The sequence below is a fragment of the Puma concolor genome, chromosome A1, assembly GCF_028749965.1.
Source record: "Puma concolor isolate L17-30 chromosome A1, mPumCon1.1.hap2, whole genome shotgun sequence".
Taxonomy (NCBI): Eukaryota; Metazoa; Chordata; class Mammalia; order Carnivora; family Felidae; genus Puma; species Puma concolor.
The window spans coordinates 200,625,649-200,645,738 of record NC_141667.1 but is presented as its reverse complement, the minus strand read 5'-3'; the positions used below and the strand labels follow the sequence as shown (position 1 = coordinate 200,645,738).

The following is a 20,090-nucleotide window of genomic DNA, read 5'->3' as shown; positions in this document are numbered from 1 at the left end:
AGAATTTAATATTAGATAACATTATTCCATAAAATAAGGCTCTCAATTTTATATAGAATTTTGTGAACCCTGGTTCCCCCTCATATTTTTAGGACCTTTTTCTTTTTTACCTTCTTACACCTCCCTACAACACCAGCAGCTACTTCCAAAACTCATGTAACCATATTTTGCAAATTATTTTAACTCTTATTTTTGCTTACACATTTCCCATCTACCCTTTGTTCTCACAACCATGCCTTTGTTAAATAAATAGAACCATTAATATTTTTCTGAGGCAAAAAGAGACATTCTCCCACAGAAGTATTTTTTCCCTAAGCCAACCAGCTCAAAATGTAGATAGCTTCTAAAAGAAGCAATTTTTCTTGCTGTCATAGAATTTTTCAAAATCCCTATACCTTCTCTTCATATAGGAAAAGCTGTCATCAACATTAAAAAGTGGCCTGCCAAATGAGAGATATTGCTAGAAAGACAAACTCATAACAGTTGTATCTGCTATTCAGGGATGCTGTGCAAATTATATGAGAAAATATATGTAAGTGCCATGTCACAAACTATGTGCTCAGTCGATTTTTTTTTTCTTCTTTCTTCTCATCCTGTTCTTCCCACTTAGACCCTTTCCGCTTGGCTCTGACCTCCACAACATTCACTTCTATGGTTGACTTCTTCAATCTAATATTTATTACCTTCTCTGGAATGTAAGTGGTCTGGACTTCTAAGAACACTGCAAATAAACAGATAAACCTTAGAGATATCCTTTTCTCAAGTCTGCTTCTATTTTAGGGAAAGGTGACCACTTTTTAAAAATTCTATTCCATATGACAGCTCCTTAAATATACTTGCTTCTCTGACTTATTTTGTTGTTGTTGTTGCTGTTCCTTGATGGGTAACAGACACCAGAAACATACCCCAGTGTGACTTTTATGCAATAAAATCATTTCCTAAGATTAATACGGCATACAATGTTGAACAGTCTGCTTTTCATCACATCTCCATGCTGGTTAAGAAACAAAGAGTTGAATCTATAATTTTACATTTTACTACTATTACTTATATTTTTAAAACAACTACTTAAGGGGCACCTGGGTGGCTCAGTTGGTTAAAGCATTCAACTCTTGATTTTGGCTCAGGTCATGATCTCATGGTTCATGAGTTGGAGCCCTGCTCTATGCTGATGGCGCATAGCTTGCTTAAAATTCTGTCTACCTCTCTGTCCCTCCCCTGCTTTCTCTCTATCTCTCTAAAAATAATAAAAACAAATTTTCTAAAATAAAATAACTACTTAAAATAAAGACCACAATTTTCTTTTATTCAGTATGGCCTCAGCAACTTACATAGTGGCTGGCAATGATCACAAATGCCTTCTTTCTTATCTATCCTGCACTTGTTTAATAAATATTTACAAAAAAAGGGAAATTCTGCTAAATTATACTACAAAGAATATTGGTGGAGGTTGTTAGACAGTGATGTCTACAAAGCTCTGTTTAAAATTAGTTATGATAGCGATCCCTCCAAATCTGTATGAACAGCTCAAATTGTGCACATCAGTTACAGAATTTCTCCCTGTATAGAAAACCTTTCCCCTTTCTAGCTTCACAAAAGTGCTCACCCTTTTTCTTGAAGGACAATCTCCAGCTGTATGCAAAGATTAAGCAAGCACTTGTTAAGCCTGCCTACCCAACACCAAATTTCTAAAAATAATTAAAAAAAATTCAAAAACACCGAAGTGCGTTGGGAAACAAGAAGAGAAGTTAGTGTCTCATAAACTATGCATGATCATTCATACAGAGAAAATAGGCAAAATTAATATGAAGAAGAAATCCAAAGCTTAAAATGTGTGCCAATGTATTACTTCTGTAAGTAAAGGCTAGTGGACAGAAACTGCAAAGAAGACAGGAGGTGATGCAGTGGCAGCCAAAGCTGTCATTAGTTTGATTACGCCCACAGAGGTGGCCAGGAAAAATCTCCCCTGTCCATTGCTGACTTGTGTCAGGCAATAGCCATGGAGGCAGACACCTACAGGCAAAAGAACAGGGTTTAGGAATTTGAGCAGAAATGGGGTACTCACTCCCAGAAGATTTGGTCCTAACCTGTGGTGCCCACTGCCTCTCCCACCCCTCTGTCACTTTCCTGGAAAACAGATCAAGTGAAAGCTATAGTTCCTGCTGCCAGGTCTTTACCTGCAAGCAAGCTGTGTAAAGGATACTACAGGCAAAGCAGTCTAATAAATGGAAATCTCACCTAGGAAAATGAGAATACCCGATAGCCAGCACTGAGAAACAACTCAACCAACACAAGAACTAACACTTGAGGAATCAAAATTAATAGAGCAAGCAGAAAAGATGATGATTTCCTCAAATTACAGTACTTAGAGGAATTAATGACGTTGGGTAATGTTCTAGTTATAGAAGAAACACTCAGAATCAGGATTTGGAAATGTCAGTATATACAATCAATCAATTTCATGGTAATATATATATTTTAAGTATAAATATATGTATATATTTATACATATACATATACATATATATATGAAATTGGTTAGCAAGAATAAAATTTAAGTAGCCTCTTGTAATGACATATTAAAGAATGTGCCATTTTCTCAGGAAACAAAGTTTCTGTGGTTGAATCTGATCCAATTTTTCCAAATTATAGATGATGGCCAAGTCCAAGAGAGAGTTAGTGTTCAGAGTAAGAGCCCTCTCTGCAGGCATCAAAAAGGACCCCTCATGCTAGATGGGGTCACCTCTCTGCAAAATCAATACTTCCTTTGCACATCTGTCTACATCAACATTAGCAGAAGCCAAGTGGAAGCCTGTATCTCTTACTTATTCTAAGAGCCTTCCCCAACTCAGCACTCATACTCCCTTCATCACTGTCTGTGTCCCTTTTGTCTAAAGTAATCATGCCGCTCCTCCTTGTTTATGACCATCACACAAGTAGCTCAAGACCCTCAGATTTCCCTTCATCTCCCAAACTTTAATTCTACTATTTCTATACAACTGCCCCTCCGATCTCCTAAAACGCTCTCTATATTCTCTGAAACTCAAAGCAAATCGTCACCAAACTCCTCTTTTCTTCTCTTCCTTCTCTTTTTCTTCTTGGAGTAACTGAAGTTTGGCTCCCTCTGATGCTGCTGTTTCTCCTCGAGCCTATCCAAGATAGAATTTATTACTCTCCCAAAGCTCTCACAAGGCTAGGTTGCAGGTCAAGTAATTACGGTTCTTATTCTCCATTATAGTATCTAGAATATTTTGGTTTTTGCTTCCTCAGAATATCCAGCCTAAACCTCAAATAATCAAACTACACCTCCCATTACAGCTTCTTGAATAGCTAACTGAGTTACTGCCTCACGTTCCTAGATTTTAGCTCCAGGCTTAACGTCATATTCTCCAATACTACTCTTATTATATAATATTTGGTGATTTCAATCCACATACATCTTCCTGTTGATGTCTTCACAACCTGATTTCTTGATCTTCTGTCTTTTTCTTGCTCTGTTTTCCATTCTATCTCAGCCATTTCTTTCTTTGATCCTGTCTCTGACTCTGTCTTACCATTATCTTACTATCTTTTTTAATGTTTATTTATTTATTTTGAGAGAGAGAGAGAGAGAGAGAGAGAGAGAGAGACAGCAGGGGAGGGGAAGGGAGAGGGAGAATCCTAAGCAGGCTCTGTCCTGTCAGAGCAGACCCCCACATGGGGCTCAGTCTTACAAACTGTGAGATCATGACCTGAGCCAAAATCAAAATCAAGAGTCAGACACTTAACTGACTGAGCCACCCTGGCGCCCCTCAATACCTTTCTTTTTTTTTTTTTTTTCATTTTCAAAGTTTTTATTTATTTTTGGGACAGAGAGAGACAGAGCATGAACGGGGGAGGGGCAGAGAGAGAGGGAGACACAGAATCGGAAACAGGCTCCAGGCTCCGAGCCATCAGCCCAGAGCCTGACGCGGGGCTCGAACTCACGGACCGTGAGATCGTGACCTGGCTGAAGTCGGACGCTTAACCGACTGCGCCACCCAGGCGCCCCTTTACCTTTCTAAGCACAATTTAAAATATTCAGCTCTTCTGTTGCCATTTCATGTCTTTCTAGATTATTTCCACTAACACTCCAACACCAACAACTTTGAACCCACTCAGTCAACTTATCTAACTTATTCATGATGCCTCATTCTCCACATGGCCTGTCTTCTCACTTTACCCAACTTAAATTCCACAGTAAATCTCTTTCGCATATACTATCCACTTCATCACTCCTGTCTTTGTCATCCTCTTTTGGTGAAACCACAACCCTAGCTAAATCCATCTTTCTCCATACTCCATGCTGAATGTGGTTGAGGAAATTCACACTGTGATGAGTGGTCTCACTTTGAATGTAGCATGTCTTTCGGTCTCTCCAAGGGTCTCTACCATCCTAGTCCAGTTTCACACCTACCCACTGAGACAACTCTTTCATTCTTTCTTCTCTTCTCTCGATTTCCAATATCTTCTTTCTCATTTTCATTCTCAGTCAATGATTATATTGAACAATGTCGTGCTTCTCTGAGAAACATTCTGATCCATTTTGTTTGTTTGTAGGCCCTTAACTGCAGAATGCTTTCATGTCACACAACAAGCACCTGGTTTTTTTGTTTTTGTTTTTGTTTTTGTTTTTGTTTTTCCAGAGGACTACCTGAGAATAATGGAGCCTGTTTGGTAACAAAAGTACCGGGAATTTGCCACCCTTGGAAATCATTTAAACAGTGATGAATACTGTTGTATGAAAGTCCAGCTCACTTGCCTTTGATCAGGACAAGTCTTAGGCCTAATTTACACTCCAGAATTCCCCTACAAGATCGGGCTGAATATTTATGGGACTATACTGATTGATTCTTTTTTTTTTTTTTTTTTTTTACTTTCGCTCTTTCCCTGGCCTCCTCCCAGCTATCTCTTAATGGTCTCTCCTGAGAATACTTCCTTAATAAGTTGCTTTCACAAAAATCTTCAGCTCAAGTCTTCTTCTGGAAAACAACAAACAAACAAACAAACCTAAGACAATGGCTTTGAAGAACTCAGAGGAGTTCTACAAGCTATCACCCCATCTACTTATCTATCCACCAGTATATCTTAGGATTTTTCCCATTAAAATGGGAGGACTATCATGTACTCAACTCATGCACTAATTCTCATCTCCTCTTGCTTCCTCAAGAATATCAATTTTTAGCAGATATCTCCTGCATCAGCAGTTTTTCCCTCCCTGATGCACCATTTCCATCAGTATCTGTTGTGGGTTGAATGATGCCATCCAGACAGATATGTCCATATCCTAATACCCAGACACTGAGAATGTTACTTTATTTGGAAAAAGAGTCTAAGCTGATGTAATTAAGTTAGGGATCTTCACCTGAAAGCATCATGGGTTCACCAGATATGCCCTAAATCCAATGGCAAGTTTTCTGAAGACAGGATGTAGATACAGGAATGGGAACAGGCAATATGACCAGGGAGGCAGAGATTGGAGTAACAGAGCCAAGGAGGCCAAGGAACACCTAGAGCCACCAAAAGCTGGAAGAAGTGGGGGAAGGATTTTCCCCAGAACCTCCCAAGGTAGTACAGTTCTGTTAACACCTTGATTTCAGACTTCTGGCCTCCAGAACCATGAGAGGACAAATTTCTGTATGTTTTAGACCACCCTGTTTGTGACTATTTGTCTCAGAAGCTAGGGGAAATGAATATGGTATCCAGATATGTTATTTATTTCTCCCATGAAAAAAAATACAAAAATGACAAACTTTATCTTAGCCCATTTTCTGTTATAGTTACTATGCCATTTTCTTTCCTTTTACTATGAACGCCCTTGAAAGAATTGTCTCTACTTGGTACTTCTAATTTCTTTCTTCTCTTTTTTCTAATGAACCCATTCCAATAAGGTTCCCACCCCCACCCCCATATCACTACAAAGAAACTGTTCTTATTGAAGTTACCAAAGACCTCACTAATAGATTCTAAATCCAATTTTCGTTTCTCAGCCCTTATCTTTCTTGACCTATGAGTAGTAGCCTTTGACAAAGAGGATCGCTCTCTCTTCCCTTAAATAATTTTTCCACTTACTTCCAGGGGATCTCACTCACCTGTTTTCCATCAACCTTACTCTTGCTGCTTACTTCCCGTCACTGCAACATCTACAATTTAAATTTCTCTAAGACTTACTCTTTGAATTTCATCTTAAATATTAATATAACTCTTTGGGTAATTTCACCCAATTTTGCAGTTTTAAAAAATACCTATATGCTGATTTCTAATTTGTATTTCTATTCCAGTCCTCTACTCTGTACTTCAAATCCATATATTAAACCTTTTACTTAATACCTGTACTCAGAAGTGTAATAATTATGCTAACTGTAACATGTCCAAAGCTGAGTTCTAATATTCATTCTTAATTTCTTCTTACCTCCTAATAGTCTACATCTTAGCTAATGGCAACTTTATTTTTCCAGTTATGTAGGCCAAAATATTTAAGTCATTTTTGAATGTTTTTAAACGTTTATTATTATTGAGAGACAGTGAGAGATAAAGCATGAGCATGGGAGGGGCAGAGAGAGGAGGAGACACAGAATCTGAAGCAGGCTCCAGGCTCTGAGCTGTCAGCACACACAGACCCCAACGCGGGGCTTGAACCCACAAACTGTGAGACCACGACCTGAGCCCAAGTCGGACGCCTAGCTGACTGAGCTATGCAGGTGCCCCTATTTAAGTCATTTTTGACTCACCTTTTACTTGCTCCTCAAACCCAGGAACTGATAGCACTTAACAGTTCTTCAAATGAACTTCAAGTGAATAAGCTCACTTTTCACATTACAACTGCCAATATTCTGATCCAAGCTAACAACTTCTCGTACGTGGATTACTGAGATAGCCTTCTAAATTGTCTTTCATCTTCTGCCTTTTTCAGTGTCCTCTAAAAATGGCAGACACTGTGATACCATTTAAATATAAGATAGCTAATGTTATGTCTCTGCTCAAAACCATCCCACATCTTCCCACATCACTCAAAGGAAGGAACAGATTTCTTCAATGACTTTGGAGTACCTACATGATTTTCCTGCTGCCTGTTACTTCTGGGATCCCATCTCCTACTACTGTCTCTCTTGCTTACTCCCCTAAACTGTGATTATTTCATAATATATCAAACAAGCCATGCACACTCCAACCACTGAGAGTTTCTTTCATACCTCTTCTTCCCTTCCCTTCCCTTCCCTTCCCTTCCCTTCCCTTCCCTCCCCTCCCCTCCCCTCCCCTCCCCTCCCCTCTCCTCTCCTCTCCTCTCCTCTCTTTTCCTTCCTCCTCTCCCTTCTCTTTCTTCTTCTCTCTTCTCTTCTCTTCTCCTCAGTTGTTCATCTCCATATTAGTTCTTTCTAAAAGGCACTTTCTCATACAGAGCTACTGTGGGGTCCTTGTCTAAAATTTCAGTTCTCCTTCCTGCATTGTTTTTCCTTCTTAGCACATATCAGCATCTAACATTCTATATATTTAAAATTTTTATATTGTTTATTGTTTGTCCTTATCATAGCTTTTAAAATTCACGAGGTCAGTGATATCTGCCAGTTATTTTTACTTTTGTATACCCATTACGTGGTATGTTGTAGGGACATAATTAATAGCTACTGAATGACTAAATACAGTGATAGAAAACATTAGCCTTGAGAGGTGAAATATCACAGACTAAAACATCAAAACAAAGTCACCTTATTTACGCCCTTTTGTAATTTCTGGCAATAATAGGAGATTCTCAGGAGACACAAATATTACAGATAACATTTAGGTAAATTCAACTGATATTTTAGATTAAGCATTTAATGCCATATACTATTTAGATCCCCAGTATTCATTTATAACAATCTACTTCATTTTGACTCAGGATTTTATATTTTTCTAAAATAATTAGTATTAACTCCATGCCAGAACATACCATACTGTATAGTAGACAATTGAAACATTTCTAATAAAACATTTTTCAATGTTTGTCACTTTTTTGAACTGCTAAAATTATTATGATTAATGCTTATTACTTTCTATCAGAAAATATATAATATTTATTTCTCTTTAACAAAAGTACAAACAATATACTCATATTAATGATTTTACCTAAATCATGCTACAAACAAAAGATATCTTTCTTTTAAAGATTTTAGGAGAAAAATATTTCTATAGCCCTCCTGATGATAATTATGTTTTAATATTAGCATCAGTGTCCTATATCATTAACAACTGCCTCTGGTGTCAGTTGAGGTCTCTTTCCAAGAGCTATACTTGAATTATTTTATCACGTAATAATTTGTATCAAAGTATTTCATTAGATACCACCACTTTCTTATTATACAATATAACTAATTCTAAAGAAGAAATACTGTTAAAGAACTGGGGAAATCTCTGAATGTCAATATATCTCGATTCTAGTTTAGATTCTTTCAGTAACTAGTTATGAAACTAGTCATGATCTCACAGTTTGGGTTAGAGCTCCACGTTGGGCTCTGTGCTGACAGCTCAGAGCATGGAGCCTGCTTCGGATTCTGTGTCTCCCTCTCTCTCTGTCCCTTCCCCTACTCGCTCTCTCTCTCTTTCTCAAAAATAAGTGAACATAAAAAAAAAGAAAGAAAGAAAGAAAGAAAGAAAGAAAGAAAGAAAAGGAAGAAAAAGAAAGAAAGAAAGAAAGAAAGAAAGAAAGAAAGAAAGAAAGAAAAGGAAGAAAAAGAAAGAAAGAAAGAAAGAAAGAAAGAAAGAAAGAAAGAAAGAAAGAAAGAAAGAAAGAAAGAAAAGAAAGAACAGGGGGAAAAAGGAAGTACCTAAAGACAAATACAATTATCTGGAGAAAGTATGCGTTTTATAGATTCAATGCACTTATTGTAGAGATAGTCACCCTCAGTTTTTTAGTTTTTATTAATTTTGTTAATAGGTACTTAGTTTTGGCGGTACCTGGGTAGCTTAGTTGGTTAAGCATCCAACTTCGCTCAGGTCATGATCTCTCAGTTCCTGGGTTCGAGGCTGCGTCAGGTTCTGTGCTGAAAGCCCAGACCCTGGAGCCTGCTTCTAGTTCTGTGTATCCCTCTATCTGTCTGCCCCTCCCCCACACTCTCTCTCTCTCTCTCTCTCTCTCTCTCTCTCTTTATCTCTCTGTCTCTCAAAAAATGAATAAACGAAAAAAAATAAAATAATAAAAATAATTACTTAGTTTTTCATGGAACAAATATTTGAGGAAAGCTTGGATACTTGTCATGCAGGAAGCATTCTGCTTGACCTCAAAGGTGCAACAATGGAATGGATAGACATGGTCAGTGCTTCGAATATTCCAGTGTCTTTACAACATGAAATTAATTAAAAAAAAAAATTAAAAAGGGAGGGAGAAAGAAAGAGACAAAGAGAAAATATTCTTCATTCTCTCTCTCTTACTACTGGAGTTTTCTTAGATAAAGGAGAAAATAAACCATCCACTATTAAAGAGTTAAGGGCTTGGATCTATATAGAAATTAAGCAGTTCCTTCAGGAAAATAATACTATCATGGCCTCTGAGCCACCTAGATCTGACTTCTGTTCCTGATGTTTCTTTAATGATTTTTTACATCAATGTTTTATTTTAGAATAGCTGTGGACTTATGGAAAAATTGCAAAGATGGTACAAAGAAATGTCATGTACTCCACACTCAGTTTCCCCATTATTAACATTTATATTAGTATTGTATATATGGTACATTTCTCATAATTAATGAACCAATATTGATACTACACATTAACTAAAGTCACTACTTAATTCAGATATTTTTAGTTTTGCCCTAACCTCCTTTTTTTTTTTTTTTTTTCTAGGATGAAGGACACAACACTACATTTAATTCTCATGCCTATTCAGGCAATCTTCTTTCCTTTGCAGAGGACTCCTTTGTTAGAGAGAGGGCTCAGGGTATATTTCACAATGATTACTCTTACCCTTCTGTTGGAAAACATGTACATGAGAACCAGGTTGGTTTCTTGAGTGTGTTACCTCCCACAAAGCAGTCCCAGGATTTTCTCACTCTTAAACTAATGTCAAGCACTCAGCCTCGTGCATTTATGGAAAATCAACGTTGAGCATTCTTACCAGTTCATGACTTCAGCAGCTTCTACTCCTGGTAGGCAGATCTTGACAGTGACTTCAAAGATTTGCCTGTCTCTCCAAATTTCAGGGTGTCAGTTTGCTCTGCAACCTCAATTTTCATATGGGTCAAGGAGAAAGTGATCGTTTTTCAATTTGTAAGAATAGAAGTGACAGCATCCCAACTGTTTACATGATGTAGCTGATATCATGTCTTTGATTTTATGCAGTGTCAAGGCTAAATATGTTTTGCTGACTTTTATAGTTCTTAAAGATACATCCTAGAGGTGATGGTTGTAAGAAACACTTAAACTTTAGCTTCCTTCTTGTAGGAACATTTACTTCTTTTCTGCTGTTTAAAGTAGCATTAGTTTCTTAAAAGACTTCTGCTAAGGAGAGTCATTCTATTAGTAGCTATTAATGAAAAGTCATATCTAGATTGATGATATATGTATAAATAAGCAGAGAAAAGAATGCTCTAGTTTTTTGAAAAGAATAAGCAAAGAGTATGTTATTCCTGTATTGGGGGGAATGGGGTACAGAAATGCTTTTTTCTCTTTTTACAACCATTCTTTCATTGAGAAGATGTTTATGAATCTGGAAGGACAAGGAAAAGAACTCTATTTTTTTTTTTTTTTAATTTTTTTTTTTTCAACGTTTTATTTATTTTTGGGACAGAGAGAGACAGAGCATGAACGGGGGAGGGGCAGAGAGAGAGGGAGACACAGAATCGGAAACAGGCTCCAGGCTCTGAGCCATCAGCCCAGAGCCCGATGCGGGGCTCGAACTCACGGACCGCGAGATCGTGACCTGGCTGAAGTCGGACGCTTAACCGACTGCGCCACCCAGGCGCCCCAAAAGAACTCTATTTTTGCTGAAAGTGCACAGACTTAAGAATTCTGCAGCTTAAATTTCCCAATTTTATGTGTGAGATGAAGGTTTCAGCTTTATCCTCTGTATACTGTGGATGATAGTTGTACCCCACAGCCTTCTTGTGATTAGATTACGAAATGGTCGTATAGCTCTAGAATCGGTACACGTAGCTGGTACTCAATAATCATTAGTTTCTCCTCTTTTTTTTTTTTAATTCAGTTGGCTACCCTTTCCATCCTATTTCACATCTTTCTGAAGGGACATGAGTTCTTACCGTCTCACTTGACCTTTAATTTGCCCTTGTGAAGAAGGCAAAGTTTGCCAATAGGGAAATGATACTATTTTGAGTTATTTATATAGTCTGACAACTATGCTACTGACTTAATATTCATTATCTTATTTACTCTCACAATATTCCATGTTTATTTTTTGCAGTTTTGGGTCCAAAGACCAAGAAATGTTAACTGTTTGTCTATGATCACATACCTAAAAAGTGGCTAAACCAGAATTGCAATCAAGTTCTATCAGAAAACAATAATTATGGTTTCATAAACAATCTAAAATTTCATAATAAATCTCTCATATATTAATGATGTCCATTTTCATGAAATGGACAAAGAAAGCCAGACTTGCCTGAAACATGAAGACAGAGAATTGTATTTTCTGAGCCCAGATAACAGGCAAATGCAAACTCAAGAAAAAATTTTAACAAAGTACATTTAATGTGAAAAAAGATTATATGAACAAAGATCCATATAATGTGATCTTCCAAAATGTCTGACCTTCCCGAGCTAGCATCGAGACTAAGCTTAGTCAGCTTATAGGCTGCTGATTCGGTAAGCCTTTTTAAACTAACAGAATAACTAAAATGATAGCTTAAAACTATCTAGATACGCAATGACTATGAGATTAGCAGTTTTCTTCTAACAGGTTAGTTATAGTTGGATTTGACATTTAGCTAATACCTCTTCTTTCATCCAACTGTAATTAACACTTGATCTGTAGTCTTAATACATGTACCACAGATGCCACAAGGCCAGAGTGGAACTTTGTGGATTGATGGACGACCTGCCAATGGAACATCTTATTTTAATGATGATAGGCCTAAGTAAGCTTTCTTTTATCCTGTCTTACTGGACTTATTGGGATGTGTATTTTGCAACTTGGCTACATTGAAGTTCGAATTCTCCTACCCTGAGGTACTATATATTTTAGCCAGTTATTTAATCTCTTCAAGTTCCATGGATTTCTGAAAATTTGAGTAAGATAACATTTTCAGGTCTATTAGAATGTAATAAGACTTGATTTTCTCTTATATGAGAAGTTAAAAAAAATAATCTTGGGGCCTGTGCTTTTCATTAGATTGCAGAAATTTTCTTTTGAAAAACCCAAGTTTTGTGACAGAGATGAGATTAATGTCATAAGCACTAAAAGCACACAGACTCCAAAGTGTTTAAATCCGGGTCTGTCCCTTATAAACTCTATGTCAGTGGAAAGTTGTTCTAACCCCAGTGAACTTCAATTTCTTCACCTGTGAAATAGAGATAAAAGCATCTTTCTTATATGGTTATTGTGAGGAATGTTTTGGGCTTTTTTTTTAATGTGTGTAAATCATCTGTACTTATTAAACCATGACCAGTATTATTATTCAATTAAAACAAAACAGCTTTCTTCTATCCTTACTATTGCTAAGAGCACCATGTAATTCTATTATTCTCTTATGATATAATGAGAAAGAATGCAGTATTCTGATTTCAAATATCTACAGAGGCAAGCAATATAAATCTGGTGAATCTGAAGTGCAAAATGATATAAACAGAGATGAAGAATGTGTAAACTGGAAAGTGTATGCCCATTGAGAATCTTTTCCAATTGAAAAAGTTTTAAATGCTACTTTGACCAAACAAATGAAATCTGTAGGATTAATCTGGCCCATTGTTCCCATTGTAAGTGGCTTAACATGTTGCATAAGGGAGTTGGAGTGTAAAACAAATAACTTTGTCCTCTATAGCATTTTATTTTCCTTTTTGGCCCAGGGAAAATGCTTCCATGTGTTAGAACTTATATTGTATATTCTTCAAAGATGTGTGGCCCTAGAGGTTGTAAAATAATTTCAGAAATCACACATATAGTGATTCTAAATCCACATAATAACTTTTAGAATAACTGTTGTTGGTAGGTGACTTATACCATTTTTTTTTTCTGCAGTGGGAATTAAAAACAAAACAAACATATGAGAAATCCATATACTAGTAACTTCAAAGAATTATTTGTAAGGTTCTTTGAGGTCAACCCTAATTCAAGACCAAGGAAAAAGCATGGAAAGCAGCAGAAAGACATGCCTGTCCTGTGATGAGGACACATCATGCTCCATATACTACTCAAATATCAAAAGTAGGTTATCTATTAAAATACAATTTTTGATGTTGCCTTTATTATAGGAAAATGAGTTTGTCCCTAGTGTTTTCTTAAACTGATCCATTTCTAATTTAATCAACTCCCCAGTAACTTTTCCTTCTACTGGATAAACCTGGAAGTTTTTTAATCTTCAATCAGTCTTTTGTTTCATACAGTGGGTAAGTTGAGAGCTGTGGGGGGAGATCTCGCAACTCAAAAACTAGCCCCTCAGTGTGGCCCAGGAGCTCTTCCATAGTTTCTTTGCCATTATATCCAAAACCCTTTTCAAAACCTCTCTGCTCTCATCAAATCTCCAAACCCATTGCTCTACTCTGACTTAAGATTTTCACCTTCTACTTCACAATGAAAAAAGAAGTACTAAGAATAGTCAATTCCATTCACCCTTAATTAGGAGAATTCATGGAGCTCCTTCTTCCCACCTGACGTACCCTCCAACTCACCTCACGACATAAACAACCCAACAAAAACAACTAACGATAAAGAAGGGCTCTGGTTTCTAAATAAACTGGTCATATTTGCAAATTGTGTAAAATGCCTCTTATTAGACATTACCCTTGTCCTATCTGTCCCTTGCATTTGACAAGTAATTCATTTTGTTTCTCTAATATCTTCTGTGCTTCTCTCAATCATGGTGCCTCATAAATGCTTGACTGAAATGATTACTATTCAAGTATAAACACCAGAAATACTTAGATACATTTTGAAGGATAAAAATTTACAAGAATCTTTAGTCATAATTCTCTGAAAATGACTTGAAAAAGAATATTCTGAAGTTTAAATCTAAACTGGGTAGCTTAGAATTAAAACAGCGCATGTCCCCTTAGACATAAAGGAGATGCAATAGCTACTCAATTGTAGAAAAGACTGTACTAAAGATGAAAGAAAAATTGAATTAGGTTGTCTGTCTTTGTCCAGTTGAGTTACTTTTTTTTTTTTTTTTACTTTACTTACTCTTTCTCAATTACATGGGGAGAATTACTCTTTCTTCAATTACAGTAACAAAAACTCCACTTCCACAAATTCCTTCTGAATTCTGCCATTTTTGCTCTGGGTAACAATCAGAAAAACAAACAAACAAACAAACAAACAAACAAACAAAACACTAGGCAGTTTTCACAACAGGAACATTATTATTCAAGACTTACTTAAAGGGTGGCAAGGGGGTGAGAGAGGAACCAGAGGAAAGAAATAAGATAAGGAAAAATGGAAAAGGAAATTAAAAGGAAGTAGAGGAAATAAAAGAACATAGAAATGCTAGAATAATGGAAGTAGAGTCAGCTTGGAAGTTGGGGAAAGGAGAGATTTACATCTAAATTTATTTACAGACAGATCATGTGTCCTTGAGGAGTGGCAGCAGATGCCGTCTCCCTTTTTCATTCTAGAAGCCTCCACTCTGTTCCATTTAGTGTGGTCACTGACAAATTATATTTACTTACCAACTAAGTAATCCAGCAGCATACGTAGAGGTCTTCCTTCACTGAATTGCCTTAAGGTATGAATTAAAATGTAAACCTGTGAAGTATCAATAAAGCTGACATAAAACTTTTTGTTCCCAAAGATAGAAAGCAAAAAGAGCATGGCCTTAGGGTAATATACTATGCCTAAAGGCTAACCGCGTCTCCTGCCACACATTATATTGGAGTGTTATTACATTTTGTCTATTAAAGGCATAGTGCCCTTGGGATTTTACAGGGTTTTGAACATAAATCCTTCTGCAGCTCGAATTTAGTTGATGCAGAAGTATATACCATGGCTCTAATGTTCATGAGTGGGACAAAATACCAAATCATATCTTGAGATGCCTAATGTGAGTGTCAAATTACCAGCCTCCACCAAGCAAAAGGGAATGCTAATTAAAAGGGTAGGACATGTTCCAGTTGTTCTAATCAAAGAGAGCTTAATCCTTCCATAAGCTGGCTGGCTTTGTTGGAGGAAATTCTGAACAACCTTGTTACTTTTGATAACTGTAAGCCACTGACTCATGGCCCCTTGACAGCTAGCTGAGCATGTAATAACATTTCTCTGTATTTGGGGACTGGCTTAGCTGGCTTTATAATAGATTATTGTGGATGTTAAAGTGAAATGTTAGTCTTTCTTTAAAGCTCTGTATTCCCCAGTAATTAAGGTTATAAAAAGGGCACTGAGCACAATATAGTTTCAAGGTCGCCAAACACAGATATAACAGCCTTCAGTTTGTGTAAATAAGGTATTAACCATAGGTTTATTTTGCAATTGTGTCATGAAAAATAGGTTTTTCAAGAGCAGTTTGATGGGAAAGTATTTTGAGGTGCATTTAAAAATGCTTTTTTTCTCTTTTAGTTCCAAAGAAATTAATGAATAGAAGGGAAAGCAAGTGACATTACAGAAAGGCAAGAAACAGAAAAAGAAAAAAATATACATATATATATATATATATATATATATATATATATAAAATTTTAAAAGTTGAAAGCTATCAGTTAAAGAGAAAAAAACAGATACCTGAGCAGAGTTTCATCCCAAAGCATTTGAGGTTATGGATATAACAAGAACCTTGGAGAAATCACCACCTTTGGCATGAAATGTCTACAGAGACCACACAAACAAGGATTTCACTTTCACTTTCAAGGCAGTGACAGTTATTGGCTATTTGTGTTTCCAATTCATTGTAAATGGAAAAAATTAAAGAAAAAGTTCACCCAAGAGAGCCATTTAACCACTTATTTCAAAGGAAGAAATTGATATAGTTTCGCTTAACTTTACAGTTTTGATACTTACTCACCATTTGAATCAGATCCTTATGTTCATCATTAAAATAAAGAGAAACGTTACATCGTGTGTTTCATAGGAAATACTTCTTTGTGGTGTTCAATTGCCATATAATTTGAGATGAAAAAAAAAGAAAGATTTTCTATTTAAGTACTGTAAAGGTAAAACAACTTCCTATAGAGCAAAAAAGTCACACTAATGGTGTAGATTACTATTGCAGAAGGGTCCTCCAGTTGGGAAAGCATAATTTATAGTGTCAGTAAGGCAATCATATTTTCATTCTACCAGATAAGATCAGGGCAGGTACTCCCCAAGGAGCGAGCCTCTTTGCTTCAATTTTAAACTGATGAAAGGGAGGATGTGCAATGCTTTATAGTGCAGACAAAAATGTCACATCAGTAATTGCTATGCAGGTGCGTAAGTACATGCCAAATAAAACCATAAATTATATTTCTCATGCATTAGGCGTTAATTGTGTCAGTAGTTAAAAGAACAATTACCACATAATATGTACCTTTTTAAAAGATAGAAATACTCAGGAAATCATTCGGATAACCTTTTGTGAAGAATTAAGACTTCCTTTGAAGGTATTTTACATTTTTGTGCCTATCTTCTAAGCAGAAATCTTTATTTTAGTCAAATTCCTGCCATCAAATGCCATATATAATATATCGAAGGCTTCCAAAATGTATCAAATAAAACTATAATTAGGGATATAATGAATTCATTTGAAGTTACATGGTAGAATAAAATGAAGCTTGCATAATTTTCAGGAAATTAAAGCCATCGTAGACATCACCAGCCCCTTTCTCTCTCCCCACACAAATTTACTCAGTTCCTCCTTTAGAAGAGACAAGAATTTCAATAGCTGTGTACCTCACACCTGTAAACCTGGTAACCTTGTTTGGGTTGCTCCTCCCATCTGCTCTTTCCTAGGCACAATTTCTCTCCCACATTCACCCAGTCTTTGCCAACCAGAGCCCTTTTCTGGTATTGTTCAAACACAACTTAGGGAGAAGAAGTGTCTTGTTCCTCTCTGGCCATAAGGCAATGAGGATACAAGCACTGGGCTGGTAATGCTGAGGTTTAAGTATTGCTGAGAAATGAATGCACAGAGGAAAGCAAAGACAAGAGCAAACAATGGGAAACTGGTGGTATTAAAGTTTCCAACATCCTTAAGGGCATATCTACCACTGACTTTTCTGGAGTTGAGTTTGGTGCACTAATTACCAACTCCTTTTGGTTTATGATACTTTGGGTTTTTTATACCCATAAACAAAGAAAATGTGGGAAACACATCTGTGTTCCCATTGGACTTTGTTGTTGTTGTTAAGCTATTTTATATTAATTGCCTAAGATGCCTAGAACTTGCATTTGAATATGACTTAACCGTTTCCCAGATAGATCTCAGTCAAATGTCTAAACTTCTCTGTGATTCAGTCCCCTTATATTAAATTAGGTAATAAGTATACCTGATGCATGGGAATGTTATGAAGAGAAATGAGTTAATATATGTAAAGAACTTAGACCAGTAGCTGGCACAAGATAATTACAACAATAATAAAATAATATTAGGTTTTATCAAGGCCACTAAAATTTATTATGACTTTTAATCATAACAAAAATCCATAGCAGTTGTTTTCAGTGTTTTCATTTCACAGATAAGAACACTGATTACAGTCATAGTCCTGGCACTGAATTCCAGGTTTCTTTGAATCTGATTATTGTGTTCTTTCCCTTTTATGAGGCTACCTCTCATAATGTTAATATGAAACTCATTTCATTATATTATTGTTTATTATATAAAAGTCCATTTCTTCTGCTAGATGATAAATCTTGTGAGGATGGTAACTATACTAAATTCATTTTGCTAAACGAAGTACTTAGCAATGTACTTGTTCTTCTTCCCTCTCCCCCAACACTTTTCCTTCCTTCTCTTCTGTCCTCCCTTTCCCAGGTCAAATACCTATGCCAAAGGGTCATACAATCTACTGGAAATGATTTGGACTCAGTCTCCTGGCTCCCAAAGTTTCCTTACCTCCACAGAATATTGTCACCCAAACAAAAAACATATTTGCTTATTTTCCCGTGACCTGAGACTGCCCCCTACTTAACTCTCACAGGTGCTCTTTCATGAGGTGATCTCTTCTCACTGGTCTGGATTTTGTATGGAGTCTCTGCTATAACTCAGCTTTGCATCTATAGCTCATTTCTCTCCAATATTCATTGCCCTTGATATGTTCCACAAAGATCACCTTGCCTTTGATTCTAAATTCCCAGCAAAGAACTACTATGAATCTCTACTGTGGACCTGTTATACTTGATTACTAATGACTGATCACTTCCACTGTCAAGCTGTATTCCTTCCTGCTAGCCCCAAGATGACACTTCCTGCTCCAGAGAGCAAATCCTCTCCCTAACACACAGCACTACACATACCTCAGAAGGCCATGTTTTTGTCACAAAGCCATGAATTCATAACACATGTAAAGCTAGAAGTGTTGAGGTCAAAGACGGCTCAGTAATATAAAGCCAACATGTTTCTCAAAGGCTGAGGAAAAGCCTAGAAAGTTGCCAGTGACAATTTATAAGTGTCAGATCACTTACAATTGTACTCAGTAAAGGTGGCTTAGGTTGTAGGACATTCTCCTTTACTTTTAGCATATACTTTTAGAAATATCTTTTCACCAAACCAACTTTCCTAGTGTTTGCAACATCTTTCCAGTTAGCATGTATGATGTGTTGAAACATCTATTATCTAGTACTCTGAAATTTCTCTAAATTTCTCTAAACTCTAAATGTCTTTTAGTCAAGTTGTATATTTATTTGTAAAAATATATTTACTTATAACAAAAAAAGCTAAAATATGTGCTAGACAGGGGCACCTGGGTGGCTCAGTTGGCTGAACGTTTGCCTTTGGCTCGGATCATGATCTCATTATTCATGGGTTTGAGCCCTGCATCAGGCTGTGTGCTGACAGCTTGGAGCCTGGAGCCTGCTTTGAATTCTGTGTCTCCCTCTCTCTCCCTGCTCCTCCCCTGCTCACACTCTGTCTCTCTCTCTCTCTCTCAAAAATAATTAAACATTAAGAAAATTTTTAAAAATAATAAAATATCTGCTAGACAATAACAGACCAAACTAAATAGCCTCAGAGCATCCAGAAAATTACCTAATTCATTTTAACTTATGAAATTTGGAAATATCTTTAAGAGTTTAACTAATACATTTTTTTCACTGTAACATTGTGGCTATCATCATCACAGTGGAATACCCCAAAAGTGGTAGGTTAGAAACATGTAAATAGAAACGATGTACCCTTTCTCAATACATTTTAAGTAATAAGGAATAAACACAAATAATATCTAAGTTAGCTTGCTGTAGGACTTCATGATAAACAAGTAACAGAGGACTACTTAGCGACTGCTGGTAGGCGTGTAAATTGGCATAACCAATTTGAAACACTATTTAGCATTACTACTAAAGATAGACATTCCTATATCCTATGAACCCCAATTCCACTTCTGGCTACACAACAACAAAAAAAATTAACACATATGCCAAAGATTGGTGAAAGAATGTAAGTAGCAGCACTATAATACCTCCAAACTGGAAACAACCACAATGGATTATCAGAGTAAATTTAAAAAAAAATTTTTTTTTTTTTTTAACGTTTATTTATTTTTTTGGGACAGAGAGAGACAGAGCATGAACGGGGGAGGGGCAGAGAGAGAGGGAGACACAGAATCAGAAACAGGGTCCAGGCTCTGAGCCATCAGCCCAGAGCCCGACGCGGGGCTCGAACTCCCGGAACGCGAGATCGTGACCTGGCTGAAGTCGGACGCTTAACTGACTGCGCCACCCAGGCGCCCCCAGAGTAAATTTTTTTAAAAAATAATAAACTGGAACATAATATACTAGAAAATACTATAAAGTAATGATAAAAAAATAA

At 36.6% G+C, this 20,090-nt stretch overlaps 1 long non-coding RNA gene across 1 annotated transcript in view; it reads right to left on the bottom strand.

The window, feature by feature from the left end:
* LOC147584714 (uncharacterized) overlaps positions 1-15,960 on the bottom strand; it is a 35,510-nt gene extending 19,550 nt beyond the window's left edge. The window contains exons 1-3 of the long non-coding RNA XR_015255868.1: positions 15,875-15,960; positions 14,345-14,440; positions 10,109-10,214 (exon numbers count right to left, since the gene is read on the bottom strand). This is a non-coding gene — a long non-coding RNA (uncharacterized LOC147584714). The remainder of the gene's footprint in view (positions 1-10,108; positions 10,215-14,344; positions 14,441-15,874) is intronic.
* Positions 15,961-20,090: the final 4,130 nt, after the last annotated feature.